Genomic DNA, 15586 nt, shown 5'->3' on the forward strand with positions numbered 1-15586 from the left:
TAATGTAGGCATTTATTGGAGTGTATTTAACTTCTGCATATTTGAGATTTTTTCAGTTTTCTTTTCTTATTATTTCCTAGTTTCATATCACTTAAGTTGCAATAGATACTTGGAATGATTTCAATCTTCTTTAATTTGCTAAGGCTTGTTCTGTGACTTATCACATCTCCAGAAGACATTCTGGAGAATGTTCCATGTGTACTTGAGAAGAATGGGTATTCTGGTGCTGTTGGGTGGACCACTCTGTAAGTTTCATTTTGTCTAAAATGAGATTCAAGTTTAGTGTTTCGAATTGATTTTCTGTCTGAATGATCTATCTGTTTTTGAAAGTGTGCTATTGAAGTCTCCTACTATTAGTTCTGTGAGTATTTGGTTAATATACTTAGGTGCTTCACTTCTCTCTCTCTCTCTCTCTCTCTCTCTCTATATATATATATATATATATATATATAAAATTTCAATTGTTTTATCCTCTTAGTGAACTGAACTCTTTAGCATTGTGCAATAACTTTCTTATTCTCTTGTTATAGATTTTTGTGGGTTTTTGTGTGTGTGTGTGTTTAAAGATTTTATTTATTTGACAGAGATCACAAGTAGGCAGAGAGGCAAGCAGAGTGAGAGGAAGAGAAGCAGGCTCCCCGCTGAGTAGAGAGCCCGATGCGGGGCTCAATCCCAGGACCCTAAGATCATGACCTGAGCAGAAAGCAGAGGCTTTAACCCACTGAGCAACCCAGGCACCCCTCTTTTGTTATAATTTTTGAATGAAAATCTATTTTGTCTGGTATAAAAATAGGTATTTCAGCTCTCTTTTGTTTTCACTCTCATGGAATATTTTTCCCCATCCCTTTACTTTGAACCCATGTATCTCTTCAAAACTTTTGGTCTCTTGTAGGTAACATATACTGGGATCTTGATTTTTATACCATTTAGCCACTTTTATACTTTTTGATTGAAGAATTTAATTCATTTAAATTTAACATAATTATTGGGATGTATTGGGACATATTATAATTACGTATAACGTAATTATTAGGGACCATCTTTATTACCATTTTCTGGATGTTTTGTTTTTCCTTTGTTCCTTCTTTCCTGCTATCCTTTTGTGAATTGATGTTTTTCTGGAGTGGTATGCTTTGATGCTTTGTCTTTATCATTTGTACATTTATCTTTCCTACCCTCTTCAATATGTTTTTTCTATTTATGTGCTTCACCCAGGAGCTGTATTTCTAACCTGGAGTCCTTAGCTCTTGTAAAAGTATTATTGTGCACAGATATCTTAACTGATGCTTCTAATGGGAATAGGAGTGCTAGAAATTCCCATCCTGCCATTTTGCACAGTTCACTGAATTTTTGTATTTTTATTGTATTGCTGAAGCTTGTTCAGTAAATTTTCATTTGTTATTTTTTTAGTTTAAAAAATTAATTTTATTTTTCAGCTTTATTTTTATTTATTTATTTTTTTAAAGATTTTATTTATTTATCAGAGAGAGAGAGGGGGAGAGAGCGAGCACAGGCAGACAGAATGGCAGGCAGAGGCAGAGGGAGAAGCAGGCTCCCTGCTGAGCAAGGAGCCCGATGTGGGACTCGATCCCAGGACGCTGGGATCACAACCTGAGCCGAAGGCAGCCGCTTAACCAACTGAGCCACCCAGGCGTCCCTATTTTTCAGCTTTAAAATTTCATTTGTTTCTTAACATCCTCTCTTTGCTAAGACTTTTTTTTTTTTTTTATGTCAAGCATGCTTATAATTGATCCTGGAATCTGTTTATGCTAGCTCCTTTAAAATCCTGTCACAATCCAAATATCTATCTCATCTCAGTGTTGGCATCTGTTGATTATCTTTTTACATTCAGGGTGAGACTTTCTGTGTTTTGGTAGAATAAATGACTTTTCATTGTTTCCTAAACAAAATCCTGTAGTATTTTATTATTATTTATTAATTATTATTATTATTATTTACTTAAGAAAGGAGGCACAAAGAGAAAGGAAGAGACTGCCCATTAAGCACAGAAATGAACAAAGGGCTCTATCTCAACACTGACATCACAACCTGAGCCAAATCAACAGTTCGAGGCTCAACTGACTGAGTCACATATGTGCCCCTACAAGTATGGGATTAAAAAACAATGGATATTTATTTGTTTGTTTGTTTGTTTAACAGAGAGACAGAGCGCAAGCAAGGGGAGCAGGAGAGGGAGAAGGAAGCTCCCCACCAAGCAGGCAACCCAGACATGGGGCTTGATCTTAGGACCCTGGGATCTGACCTGAGCTGAAGGCAGAGGCTTAGCTGGATGAGCCACACAGGCGCTCTGACACTGGTTTTTATTTAAATCTTCTATTTTAATAAGTCTTCTCTGATATTGGGCCAGGGAAAGTAGGTATGGAGAGTACTGCCTTCTTACTTCTAGATGAGAGTGAAAGTTCAGTCTCCTTACTAGGCCCCTTTGATACTATTGGTGGAGGATGGTTACTCCACTGAATGGATGGAGCTTGCTTTCCGGGTTTCCACCAGGTCTTCATCGATGCTTCACTGACAGTACCTTCCCCAGGAGAGAGAGAAACTCCTGGTTACTGCTTCCTAGACAGCCATCACTGACACAATGGGAAGAGGGAATACTCATTATAATGACACAATAGTGAAAAGTTTCAGCTTCCCATTCAGCCTCCTCTAATATAGGCCATTGAGTAAAAGTGGAGACTTATGGCAGTTAGATGATAGGATCCCCACTGTTCTCCACTGATACTGCAAGGTGGGGGACCTTGTTACCCCTAGACTGGGATGAAAGCTCCACCTTTCTCTCTGTCTTTTCTAACACTAGACTGGGAACAGGTTATAAGGGTTGACATCTTATAGCGCAGAAAGAATGGAGTCTAGGGTCCTTATTTGGCTTAGCTGGTGGGGATGGGGTGGTACCATGAGTACTTTTCTTCTTGTTCACTGGGGGTAAAAGATTATTTCTAAAATTTCTGCCCTGTGAAATTGCCTCTGGCAGGGTTCTTTTGGGACTATTTTGTTGCTTTTGTTCCCAATGGCTTTTTTAAATTGTCAGCTTCTATAGTATCAAGTCTGCGATACATGAGACAAACAGAAAACTTAGATGTAGTGCTCAGCTCAGCCTTATGTGTCAACATGACTAGGCTATAGTCTCCAATTATTTAGTGTAATATTAATCTAGGTGCTATGGTGAAGGTATCTTCTGTATATTACTAAAGTCTGTAATCTTTTTGCTTAAAATTATATTAGATAATTTGGGTGGGCTTGATTTACTCAGCTGAAAAGAATTAAGATCAAAATTGAAGCTTCCTTGAAAACAAGCAAACAAACAAAATCCTGCCTGTAGATGCAGCTTCAGCTTGTGCTTGACTGTTCTAGTCTGCCTTTCCTGATGGTCTGCTCTGTGGATTTTGACCTGCAAAGTTAGTCCTCACAATCACACAAACCAATTTCTTTCAGTAAATATTTTGGTACTAGGAAGTGTTATGCTGCTATAAGAAATATCTTATGGAAAAATATGGAAGTGCCTTATAACTGGATAATAGGTAGGTAGGGGCTGGAAGAATTTTAGGAATCGTGATATAGAATGCCTAGATTGCTGTGAAGATATTGTTGGTAGAAATAGAGATGTTAAGGACTGCTGGTGAGGCCTCAGGAGGAAGTAAGGAGCATCATAGAGAAATCCTCTATTGTATTAGAGAATACATATACCATCACAAATAGAATGTTGGTAGAAATATGAATGTTGAAGGTTGTTCTGATGAGGTCTCAGTAGGAAATGAGGAATGTGTTATTAGAAACTAGAGGAAAGGAGATCCTTGTTATGTAGTGGAGAAAACTCAGCTGAATTGAGTCCTATATTTAATTCAGGTTTTTTAAAATCCCACAATGAGCAATGTGTCTGCATTGGCATTTCAGTGCATCACAAATAAACTATAAGTTCTCAGCTTTTAAGCACGTGTCTCTGTTCCTACCTGCCATTTTGTCTCTAGAATCCTACAATTTCCTGGTTTGATCTCATGTCAAAAGTTAGAATACTTTCTTACAGATTTGTGTCTCTGGATTTCCTTTTCCCATGTTTTCTCTTTTTAAACTAATTTTCATGCTGTTGTATTTTTTGAATATCCTTCAATTTATCAATCATTTGGGAAGTCTTTCCTTCCTATTTCAAGAAGAGTTTGAATAGATTTCTCTCAGAAATGACTCTTTAGACACATTGCATGGATGGATTTAGAAACTATTATTTCCTCAGTCATGTTTTATGTCATCCTTCTTAATATTTAGTCTTATAAAGTTTAAATTCAAATTTTAAATTTATTCTGTGTTTAGATGTTATTATGGGCTGAATTGTGTTCTCCTCTATTATTTACATATTGAAGTCCTTAACCCCTAGTACCCAATAATATGACTATATTTGGAGATAGGGCCTTTAAAAATCTGATTATGATAAAATGAGACAATATGAATGGGTGGGCCTTCCTCCATAATGATGTTCTTGCAAAAAGAGAAGGTTAGAACACAGACAAACACAGAAGAAGGACAATGTGACAATACAGGGAGACTATGATGATCTACAAGCAAAGGACAGAGGCATTTTTGAAATTTTTGTATGAGTAATGCAACATTTTTAATAAGTTTCTATAAAATGCATTGTCTATCCCCCCCACCCCCTGGGGAAAAGTTTACCTTTGTAGAACAAAGATTATCATTATCTGCCTTGATCAGTGAGCTGTGTACTTGGTTCCATGAAAAAGCAAATATATAATACAAGAACATTGATTGTTGCTGATCCCAATTTCACTCTAATTTCTATTTAGATGAAGGTTTTTCACTTCATTATTTTGCCCCCTTAAGTGATAAAGTGTTCTTAACCATTAATTGAAGACCTAGTTCCAAATGGCCAAATTTTAATTATTCAGTATAGTTGATATTAAAGTAAGTGAGATAAAAAAATTAATAGGATGTTCTGGAAAGATTTTTTTTTTAATGTCAACAATGTTGTACAAGCAGTTCTGAATTAATCCATAAGTAGACAAAACATGTCAATGAAGGAGCACTGTTTTTTAATGTAAAACTTCTGAACTTATACAAAAATATACAATCACATTATTTAGGAAATATTTTAATTTTATATACATGCAATTTTGTTTTATTTTTAATGTTATTTTTCTTTTGAATTAAAGGAGAAAAAAAGGGATAGTGGAATTTCTTCGATGCTTAGTTTTTTCTGAAATTCCTGACCTAGTCCTGAGTGCAAATTATCTATTAGTGTACAAAATAAGAACAGTTTTTAGTCTTTTGTTTTAGTTTTTGTTTGTTCCTTGCAAAATTTGGGATTATGTTCCAAGAGAAGTAACTATCTTACTAGTATATTGTACTTCTCTCTTTGATTCCATTACTTCTAGCTTAGTCCTATAACTTTAAGAAGTCTTTATTTTTTTCAAAACTGTCCTCCCATAATTGTCAGAGTAATCTATTTATATGATAAATCTAAAATGTTAACAAGACTTGTCCCCCCTTAGACCTCTTCAATAATTTGTATTGCTTATAATCTTCCATCTCAAACTCTGCTGAACTTCCTGCATACCCCATTCCAACTCAAACCTCTCTGATTGCTAATATGATTTCCTTTGTGTTCATCTTTTTCTACTCCTTATCCTATATTTAATTGTCATTTATTTTCTTCTTTGTTATAAAAAAATTTAAAAAAATCAAATATCTTTCCATTTTATAATGGCCTCTCTTCTCATAGCCATTGCCTGTGGGTTAGAGAACTGCTTTATTTGTTTTCTCCATTTATAACTTTGGTATCTTATATCATCTGATATTGCAAATAGCTCTCTCCTTTTCTGTCTCACCCTTAACTTATTGAAGATAGTGACCATATTTGACTGCTTGTTTCTCTGTTAAATAGTATAACGCCTTTGCATAGTAGCCACCCAATACACGTTTGCTGAAATAAACTTAAAACTATAAAGTACTCATGAAAGAAACTGAGGAAGACACAAAGAAGTGGAAAAATGTTCCATACTCATGATTGAAAGAACAAATATTGTGAAAATGTCTATGCTACCTAAAGAAATCTACATGTTTAATGCAATCCCTATCAAAATACCATCAATTTTTTTTTCAAAGAAATGGAACAAATAATCCTGAAATTTGTATGGAACCAGAAAAGACCTCAAATAGTGAGAAGAATGTTGAAAAAGAGAGCCAAAGTTGGTGGCATCACAATTCCAGACTTCAAGCTCTATTACAAAGCTGCTGTCATCAAGATACTATGGTACTGGCAGAAAAACAGACACATAGATCAATGGATCAGAATAGAGAGACCAGAAATCGACCCTCAACTCTATAGTCAACTAATCTTTGACAAAGTAAGAAAGAATGTCCAATGGAAAAAAGACAGCCTCTTCAACAAATGGCATTGTGAAAATTGGACAGCCACATGCAGAAAAATGAAACTGGACCATTTCCTTACACCACACACAAAAACAGACTCAACATGGATGAAGGACCTCAATATGAGAAAGGAATCCATCAAAATCCTTGAGGAGAACACAGGCAGCAACCTCTTTGACCTCAGCCACAGCAACTTCTTCCTAGGAACATTGCCAAAAGCAAGGGAAGCAAGGGCAAAAATGAACTATTGGGACTTCATCAAGATCAAAAGTTTTTGCACAGCAAAGGAAACAGTTAACAAAAGCAAAAGTCAACTGACAGAATGGGAGAAGATATTTGCAAATGACATATCAGATAAATGGCTAGTATCCAAAATCTATAAAGAACTTAGCAATCTCAACATCCAAGGAACAAATAATCCAATCAAGAAATGATTAGAGGACATGAACAGATATTTCTGCAAAGAAGACATCCAGACACATGAAAAAGTGCTCCACATCACTCAGAATCAGGGAAATACAAATCAAAACCACAATGAGATACCATCTCACTCCAGTCAGAATGGCTAAAATTAACAAGTCAGGGAATGACAGATGCTGGCAAGGATGCGGAGAAACGGGAACCCTCCTACACTGTTGGTGGGAATGCAAGCTAGTGGCAGCCACTCTGGAATACAGCATGGAGGTTCCTCAGAAAGGTGAAAATAGAGCTTCCCTATGACCAAGCAATTGCCCTACTGGGTATTTACCCTAAAGATCCAAATGTAGTAATCTGAATGGGCACATGCACCTGAATGTTTATAGCAGCAATGTCCACAATAGCCAAACTATGGAAAGAGCCCAGATGTCCATTGACAGATGAATGGATAAAGAAGATGTAATATATATATATATATATATATATATATATATATATATGATATAGATATAGATATAGATATAGGAATACTGTGCAGCCATCAAAGGAAATGAAATCTTGCCATTTGCAATGATATGGATGGAACTAGAAGATATTATGCTGAGCAAAATAAGTCAATCAGAGAAAGACAATTATATGATCTCCCTGATATGAGGATTTTGAGAGGCAAAGTGAGGGGTTTGAGGGGTAGAGAAGGAAAAAAAAAATGAAACAAGATGAGATCGGGAAGTAGACAAACCATAAGAGACTCTTAATCTCACAAGACAAACTGAGGGTTGCTGGGGGGAGGGAGTTATGGAGAGGATGGTTGGGTTGTGGACATTGGGGAGGGTATGTGCAATGTGAGTACTGTGAAGTGTGTAAGACTGATGATTCCCAGACCTGTACCCCTGGAGCTAATAATATATGTTAATTTTAAAATATAAAAACAATTGTATAGTCTATAATATGCAAACATGCTATCACATTTCTTAAAAAAATATGTCTATATAATATGCTATTATACCGCAATAACAGAAACTTTCTTAATTTACTATAGAACACATTCAGTTTACTCAAATCTAGGTACTTATGGAGTGAAAAGTGGCAAGAGTTAAATAGAAAATAGCCAAACTTTGTAGTTTGTGGCATAAATGTTGAGAAGAAACTGTTTCTTGTTGTACATACACAGAGAATTTGGGTTGCTAGACTATCCTTAGTTAGATTGGAATTGGGCCATGGCATAGGCTAACCATCATGTTCTCTAGCAAAATGTGTCCTGGGAGGCTTAATGAGCACAAATGGTCAGGACTTCAGCTTTATGTCTCATTCAATAAAGTCTCTTGTCTCTCAAGAAACTAAAATGAAGAGTGAGTCATAAAGAAATCAATAGTGTTATATTCAAACAAGGCTATTTAGACCAAAACACATTCCATTTTCTCATTAACCATGGAGCCAAAGCAGGGAGGGGAAAGAATTTGTATTTGTTTGAAAATGCACACAGATGGAATTGTTGCTTCCCACTGCCTGGTGAAGGCTCCAAAGTGCACACAATTAAGTGTATTTTATTAAAACTAACTTTAAAAATGGATGCTGTTTCCTCTCATTTACTTAATAATTGATTAATTACAGCCTGCTTTACTTCTTTTAGAGACATTTTTCAGATTTATTTGCCCATTACATTTTTGAAGTTTTGTTGGCTTTGAGAATTGTATTTTAAAAGATTAGAGGAAATTCATTTCCTCATTTTTTTAAAGCCTTTAGTTGGGAGATATCAATGTATTATTGCTCATGTTTTATGCTTTCTAATGAAAAACAGAAGTCTTACATTTGGAAAGGCACAACGGTTGCTTCTATTTCTTCTTGACCCCTTAGGACATACTCTGGTGTTAAACAATGCAAATATAATGAGTCACATATATAATTTTAATTGTTCCAGTAGCCACATTAAAAAGTATAAAAAGATGGGTGAGTGCTGTGAAGTGTGTAAACCTGGTGATTCACAGACCTGTACCCCTGGGGATAAAAATATATGTTTATAAAAAATTAAAAATTTTTTAAAAAGTATAAAAAGAGGTGAAATTAATTTAGTGCTGTATATTTAGTCTTTAACTTAGTGTATCTAAAATGATACCAATTTAACCTGCACTCAAAATTAAATGTCATTAGTGAGATATTTTACATTTTTTAGTGAAATACATTTGAAATCTGGTGTGTACTTTACAACTACAGCACACCTACATTTGCACTAGCCTCACTTGAAGGGTTCAAAGTAGCTACCATGTGTGATATTGTGACTCTACTTCATCTAACATGACAGTGATACAAATCCCTTTGGAAGTTGTCTCCTCAGAGTTCAGCTTCATCCAAATATTAAAATCTCTTGAACATTTCCCCCTCCCACCATCACTACCACCACCAAAGCAAATACCATTTTACTTCAAATGTCTACAAATTGTACAGGATGTGGTAGGTTTATGATCAGTGCTCAGAGAGCAATTGGCATTTGAATTAAACCACATGAAGATAACAACAGGCGATTACCCATTTTAACAGCTGCTAAGTGGTGTTAATTGCTGGCTGTAGACCACAAGCTGAGCAATTTTCTCTGTATTGTACAAACTGAACAAAGCAAAATAGAAGTTAAAAGAAAAAGTATTACCCTTATTATAATAATGTATAGTACTTGGTAATATAATGTATTCTCATAATCTATGTTATTTATGAATTTGACAAGGAACAAGTATAAAAAGAAATGATAATATATATAATTCTGTGCTTTTATTTTCAAATAATAAATATTTGAAATATTTATACATGCATACAATTAGAAATGTTCTAAACATTTTGTAAGTTTATAAAACTGTCGGTGGATGGAATTCTTCATGTTCAAATTAATTAGAAGATGTGGTTAAATGTTGAAGGAAGCTGGAAAACATAAAACATGGTTAAACTAGTTCTATTCAAAACCATCGAAAAGAAATGGAATTTATTAGATCATTGCACTATGCTGACTGAGCTGAGTTCTATCAATTTTACTAACATTTCAGCTTTTTAGTTCCTAAAATCATGGCTACAAAAATATTCCATTTCAATTAATGAGACAGTAAAACAATAAACTGATCACATGGAGAAATTAAAAGTGCTTGATTATTTAAAATAGTAAACATAATCATTATAATTTATTCTTATGAATGTGTACTGTTTAAATAAACATGGATTTGATATAGAATATTTCGTGGCCCAGTTTAGGATATAAATTGATATTATTTTGACAAAAGCTACTTCCATACAGAATTCCCTTAATTTTTTATGCTGTATAATCATCTATTGATACTTCAGCTTTAGGATATGAGTTTTTAGGCCTGTACCTAAAAGTACCATGAAAGTACCTGAAAGTACCATGTACTTTCAGAAGGAGCTAGACGGGTTGTGACATTTATCGCTTGATACCTGCAGGAACTTTGTTTTTCTGCCAGGTCATTTCCTAATGGTATCTGGGTTATTAACTATTTCTCCAGATGCATTCAATATTTCCCTTGACTTGACCAAATTTTATACAGGTATCTTCTCTTCTAGAGGCCACTTCCCCTCCTTCACTTAGAACACTTACTTTAGAAAACTTGAAATTATAAATTCTTTCTCTCCCCCTTTGAGATGTAAATATTCTTTCAACCTCCTGCCGGTTTTACCATCTAAAAATATTTTTCTCAATGAATTAGGAGACTTTGATATAGTCATCAAAAAAAATAGGGTCTTTTTATGCCATTTTCAATGAGATTATAAAGGCCTAACTTTGATAAACACCAATTAACAAGTACAGATGGCCTAATTATATTGACTAACCTCTCCCGTAATGTCCTCCAGTACCTCTCCAGCAATTCATACACTTTTAAATTCTTCTCCCTTCTGTTTCAATGGAGTTCACTCTTTATCCTCAACTGTTGCAGTCTTAATTCCTACTATAATGATTTTGTATAAAATCTTCCCACCTGTTTAACTCTATTCTGCTTAATTCTACCTGGGAAATTTTTTCTTTGACACTATCAAAAGCCCCACATCTGGAAAAAGAGACGGAGACCTTGGAAATTTACTTTGTCTAATTAAGCCTTGCACTGACGATATTCTAGAATCATTGTACTTAATCTAGTATTATACAGCTTTCAAAAAAAGGTTTCCTTTGTATAGGATTATAGGATCATGGAGTATGGTATGTACAGAAATGTCAGCTGTTGCCATGGTTACTTCAAGGATATGGAGGTGCTGAAAGGAAAAGAGGATAAAGCTTAACTCCTTTATGCTATCTTTTGTATTTTTTTTATATCCTAAAATTTGCATTTGTTACTCTTGTAAGTAAATACACATACGTGCACATGTAAAAACAAACCTCTCAAAAATAAGAAAAAGATCTGCTCAAAAATATCTCTGTTGGTAGTAATTTGTTAGACAAAATGATGGTTATTCATAAATGACAGATTTTAAAGTTAATTTAGAAAACATTTTGAAGGTATGAATTGTTAGGAAATATTCAACCCAGACATCTCTACAAAGGTGAAGGGGCCAAAAATATTGTTGGATGAATATTAAACTAAAAGACTGCAAAGACAAAAAGAAACTTCACCTTTTTATATAGGCAGATTCAATTCATTGCATATATTTTAAATGCTCTCAAGATAAACAATAACTCTTTCTCTCAAGAGGACATGATACCATTATTTGTCACAGGTAGTTCATCCTGAATTCACTTGGTAACTTAGTTGGCCATTTACAGTAGTTAATTGTTTTTTTGCAAAGGAAAAATAAACTTCTTATACTCATGACAGGAAGTAGTTTTGCAACATGGAGCCAAGAGCCTTTTGAAGCTAGGCTCCTATCCTTGCACAGAAACTGAGAAATAGAGTCATTATCTTTCTTAAATGTTAAGTTTCCAAAGCAGTGGTTCCCAGGTCCTTCAGAAATACATCCCTGCTCATAAGGCTGGCAAAAAGCTTATTTAGTTTTTAAGAGGATTTACATATATTTCAAAGTGACAGAAAAATAACTTACAGGTTTCCTAAAAGAAAATTCTCCAAGTAAAGGGAGAACAGGGGAAAGTTTCTTTCCTTATTTTTGCCAGGGAAAAATAAGTTTCTTATGTTTAACTTGTATTTGCCCTTACAGTATCACTATTCTCCTTAAAATAAACAAACAAAAAAGCAAAAACACAAAACAAAACAAATCAAAACAAAAACCTCTACCAGAAATCTTGAGTGTCATCTACGTAGAAATTGAAGGCATACAATTTGAATGGAATTATCCTGACCTAGTTGACCTGTAAGTATCCATATGGCTGAATGCTTATGTCCCCCTCAAAATCAGATGTTGAAGCCCTAACTCCCAAAGGAATGGTATTAAGAAGGAGGTCCTTTGGGAAGTAATTAGATCATAAGGATGGAGCCCTCATAAATCGTCTTCATACACTATAAAGCTCATTTTCTTCTCTCTTTCTCACTCTTCTCTCTTGCTTTCACATAAAGATGCAATGAGAAAGTGGCAATCTGCAAACCAGAAAGTGAGCCTGTACCCAACTGGCTATGCTGGCACCTTGATCATGAACTTCCCAACCTCTAGAAGAGTGAAAAATAAATTTCTATTGCTTAAACTACATGGTCCATGGTGTTTGTTTGTTTGTTTGTTTTTAATCCATGGGGTTTTTGTTATCACAACCCAAACGACTAAGATGATCAAGTTGGAGATTTTCAGTTGCCTAGAACACAGTTCATGAGACATGACTACACTAACTCATACGTTTTTGGTTTAAGTAATATAATTTCCTTTTTCCTCTATTTATTCTATAATATTTGTTGAGGCAATTTCTAGAAAATAAATCATACCTATAAGGAAGAAAATTAAAAATAATTTATAATCAAAATTGTTAACATTTCTATTGTATTTTCCAGTAATATTTTGCATTTATACATTTTAATAAACCCTAAATCTAGTTTATATATTTTTGTTAGTCTTTTTTTTTAAAGATTTTATTTATTAATTTGACAGAGAGAAATTACAAGTAGATGGAGAGGCAGGCAGAGAGAGAGAGATAGGGATGCAGGCTTCCTGCTGAGCAGAGAGCCGGACGCGGGACTCGATCCCAGGACCCTGATATCATGACCTGAGCCGAAGGCAGCGGCTTAACCCACTGAGCCACCCAGGCGCCCCTTTGTTAGTCTTTTAAATGCAACGTTATATATATTTAAATGTGTGCAGTTAACTTCAATTTTTTTCCATATGGACAGTGATCATATTATCTAAGCTATACTCTAGGAGCTCTAATATCTCTACTTTATACTCTAGGGGCTGCTAATTCCCTTTTTTAAAATCAGTAATTCTCACTTTAGAAAGAGTTGGCATTTTATCAGCAATCCCACACTACAGAAGCTGCTACAATGAGTAATCTAGCTATCTGTATGCCCCATCTGCACCAGCTGCTTTATAAAATATATGTTAGAACAGAGTGTTTATTGGTGAAATTACTTAATTAGCAAAATGAATGTTAGAAATGGTATTGAAGATAGAAAGGATTATCTGGAATATTGTAGAGACACTTCCTCATCTGTCCAACTATGGTATAAAAATTTAGGAAGCACCTTCACAGGTAATTTTAGATAGGTTACCTAGGCTCGTTTCCTAAATGGTTAATATGCTGTTTCTTGTTCTGAAAGTGCCTAGTTACATGACCCTGATAGATGGTTAGATGAATGCTGTAGCTAGAATATGGCCCTATTTCCCTCGGGTGAACCTTTAATAGAGGATGTTTTGAGAACTCCAAAAAAGGCATAAAAATTCTAGAATGTTTTGCTTTACTTTTTTTTAAATTAAAACTTGTTTAAAATAAGTCAGCATATATAGCAGAAAGGGTCAAAGACTTGTTTTCATCATATCTTTTTAGTGGGATAATTCTGAAAGAGCAACTACCCATCACCCGAGGCTACTAAAAATGCTAACATAAGTTATATTTGTCTAAAACTAAATTGGGTAATGCCAGTTTGGGATATAAATATCTCTATTATTACATTTCTTTACAAACCCTATTTTCTCAACCTTTTGTAAAGATATACCACAGTCTACCTAATCAGAATCAACTGCTAGACATATGAATGAGAAACAATGTAACAAAGAACATCTTTGTCCATGTCTTTGAATTCCCAACTACACTGTGATACAATGTCAGAAGTCATATTACTTCTTCAAAACATGATTGTAGTTTTTTACACAGTAGCAAGTTGTTTTCCAGAAAATATGTGCTAGTTTATAATCCCTCTACTTCTCTGAAAGTTGGAAAGTTTCCGTAGCTTTCTCATGTTTTGTTTTGCATGTGATGGAAAAGGGGAAAAAAGACAAACCTCCCCACATTTCAGGACAATCTGTCTTCAACCATTTCTTTCTCCTATTTCTGCTCTCCATACCTACTGCACACATACACTTGGATAAGCAGTAATATATGGGAAAGGAGGGGATTAGAGGGACATCATTTTAATCACTAGTATGATCAAGGAATAAATTTTTATTTTTTCAGTTAAGAAAAACCCAAACATGCATCTAGGATATTTTTACCTATCTGGAAAGAGCAATAACTAAAAGAAAATATCAGAGTATTAAATGTACAGAAGCCAAGTTATCAGTCATCCCTGAAAGAAGTAATAAACAGAGCACACACACACACACACACACACACACACGAAACAGCACACTAAGGAGAATAGACTGAACCAAAAAGTGGGTACTTACCCTAAGTTGTAAGATTTGGAAAAGATATCCATACATGTTTTATGAATGATATTGTAAACTATACTCCTTAGAAAAACTTACGATTTTATAGCCAACAAAATATTAAAGAGACTTATTTGTGATCATGGCTGATTGGGGATAGAGAAAACAATGAGAGAACTCACCAGAGATGAGGTTGTTTCTCTGTGTGTGTATGTTGTTATCTGTGCTGATTTAGGGTTGGGTCCTGTACTGAGGAAAATATGTCCCCTCTGTGAATTATCCCTCTGGTTATGCTTTCTCTGGTATGACTATTGAATTTTGTGATGATGTTCCTAAATGTTTAATGCAGAACTGAGGATGGGAACTGAGTATAAAGTATAGAACTTAATTCCTTCTATGTCCTTTGTAGTTTTTTTTTTTTTGAGATTTATATTTATATTTGTTAATCTTATAACTAAACAAAGTAATTTATATTTATAAATTTATAATTTATATTTGTTAATCTCATAACTAAAAAAAAGTAAACCAGAAAATCTTAAGCCAGAAACTGAATAGTAATTAAAATAATTATACTAATGCATTAAAATGTAGGACACAAGTAGAATAATTGAATAAATGAAAATTTTTAATAATTTTTAACTGGGTTTACATTTTTTGTGATAACTATCGAGCACAGGGTTTTAGAAACACTGTGGTGATCAAAATAAAATCACACCATGAATATCTAAAAATAAAATTGATGACTTTTGGCAAGTTGTAATTGCACTATTTTTAACAAAAGAGTAATTATCTAAACCTGGTGATTCACAGACCTGTACCCCTGGGGATAAAAATATATGTTTATAAAAAATAAAAAAAAATAAAAATAAAAATAAAAAAATGAAAAAAAAAAAAAAAGAAAAGTAAAGTCTGAACCAGTGAGGAAAGTAAAGGGCTAAACTATTATCAATTAATTTGATTAAAAAAGCAGATAATCAAACAGAGCTTTTCAACTCCTGGTGTATGAGTTAATAATCAATACATTTATCTGTATGGTAAAAGTTCT

Source organism: Mustela lutreola, chromosome 1, assembly GCF_030435805.1.
Source record: "Mustela lutreola isolate mMusLut2 chromosome 1, mMusLut2.pri, whole genome shotgun sequence".
Classification (NCBI taxonomy): Eukaryota; Metazoa; Chordata; class Mammalia; order Carnivora; family Mustelidae; genus Mustela; species Mustela lutreola.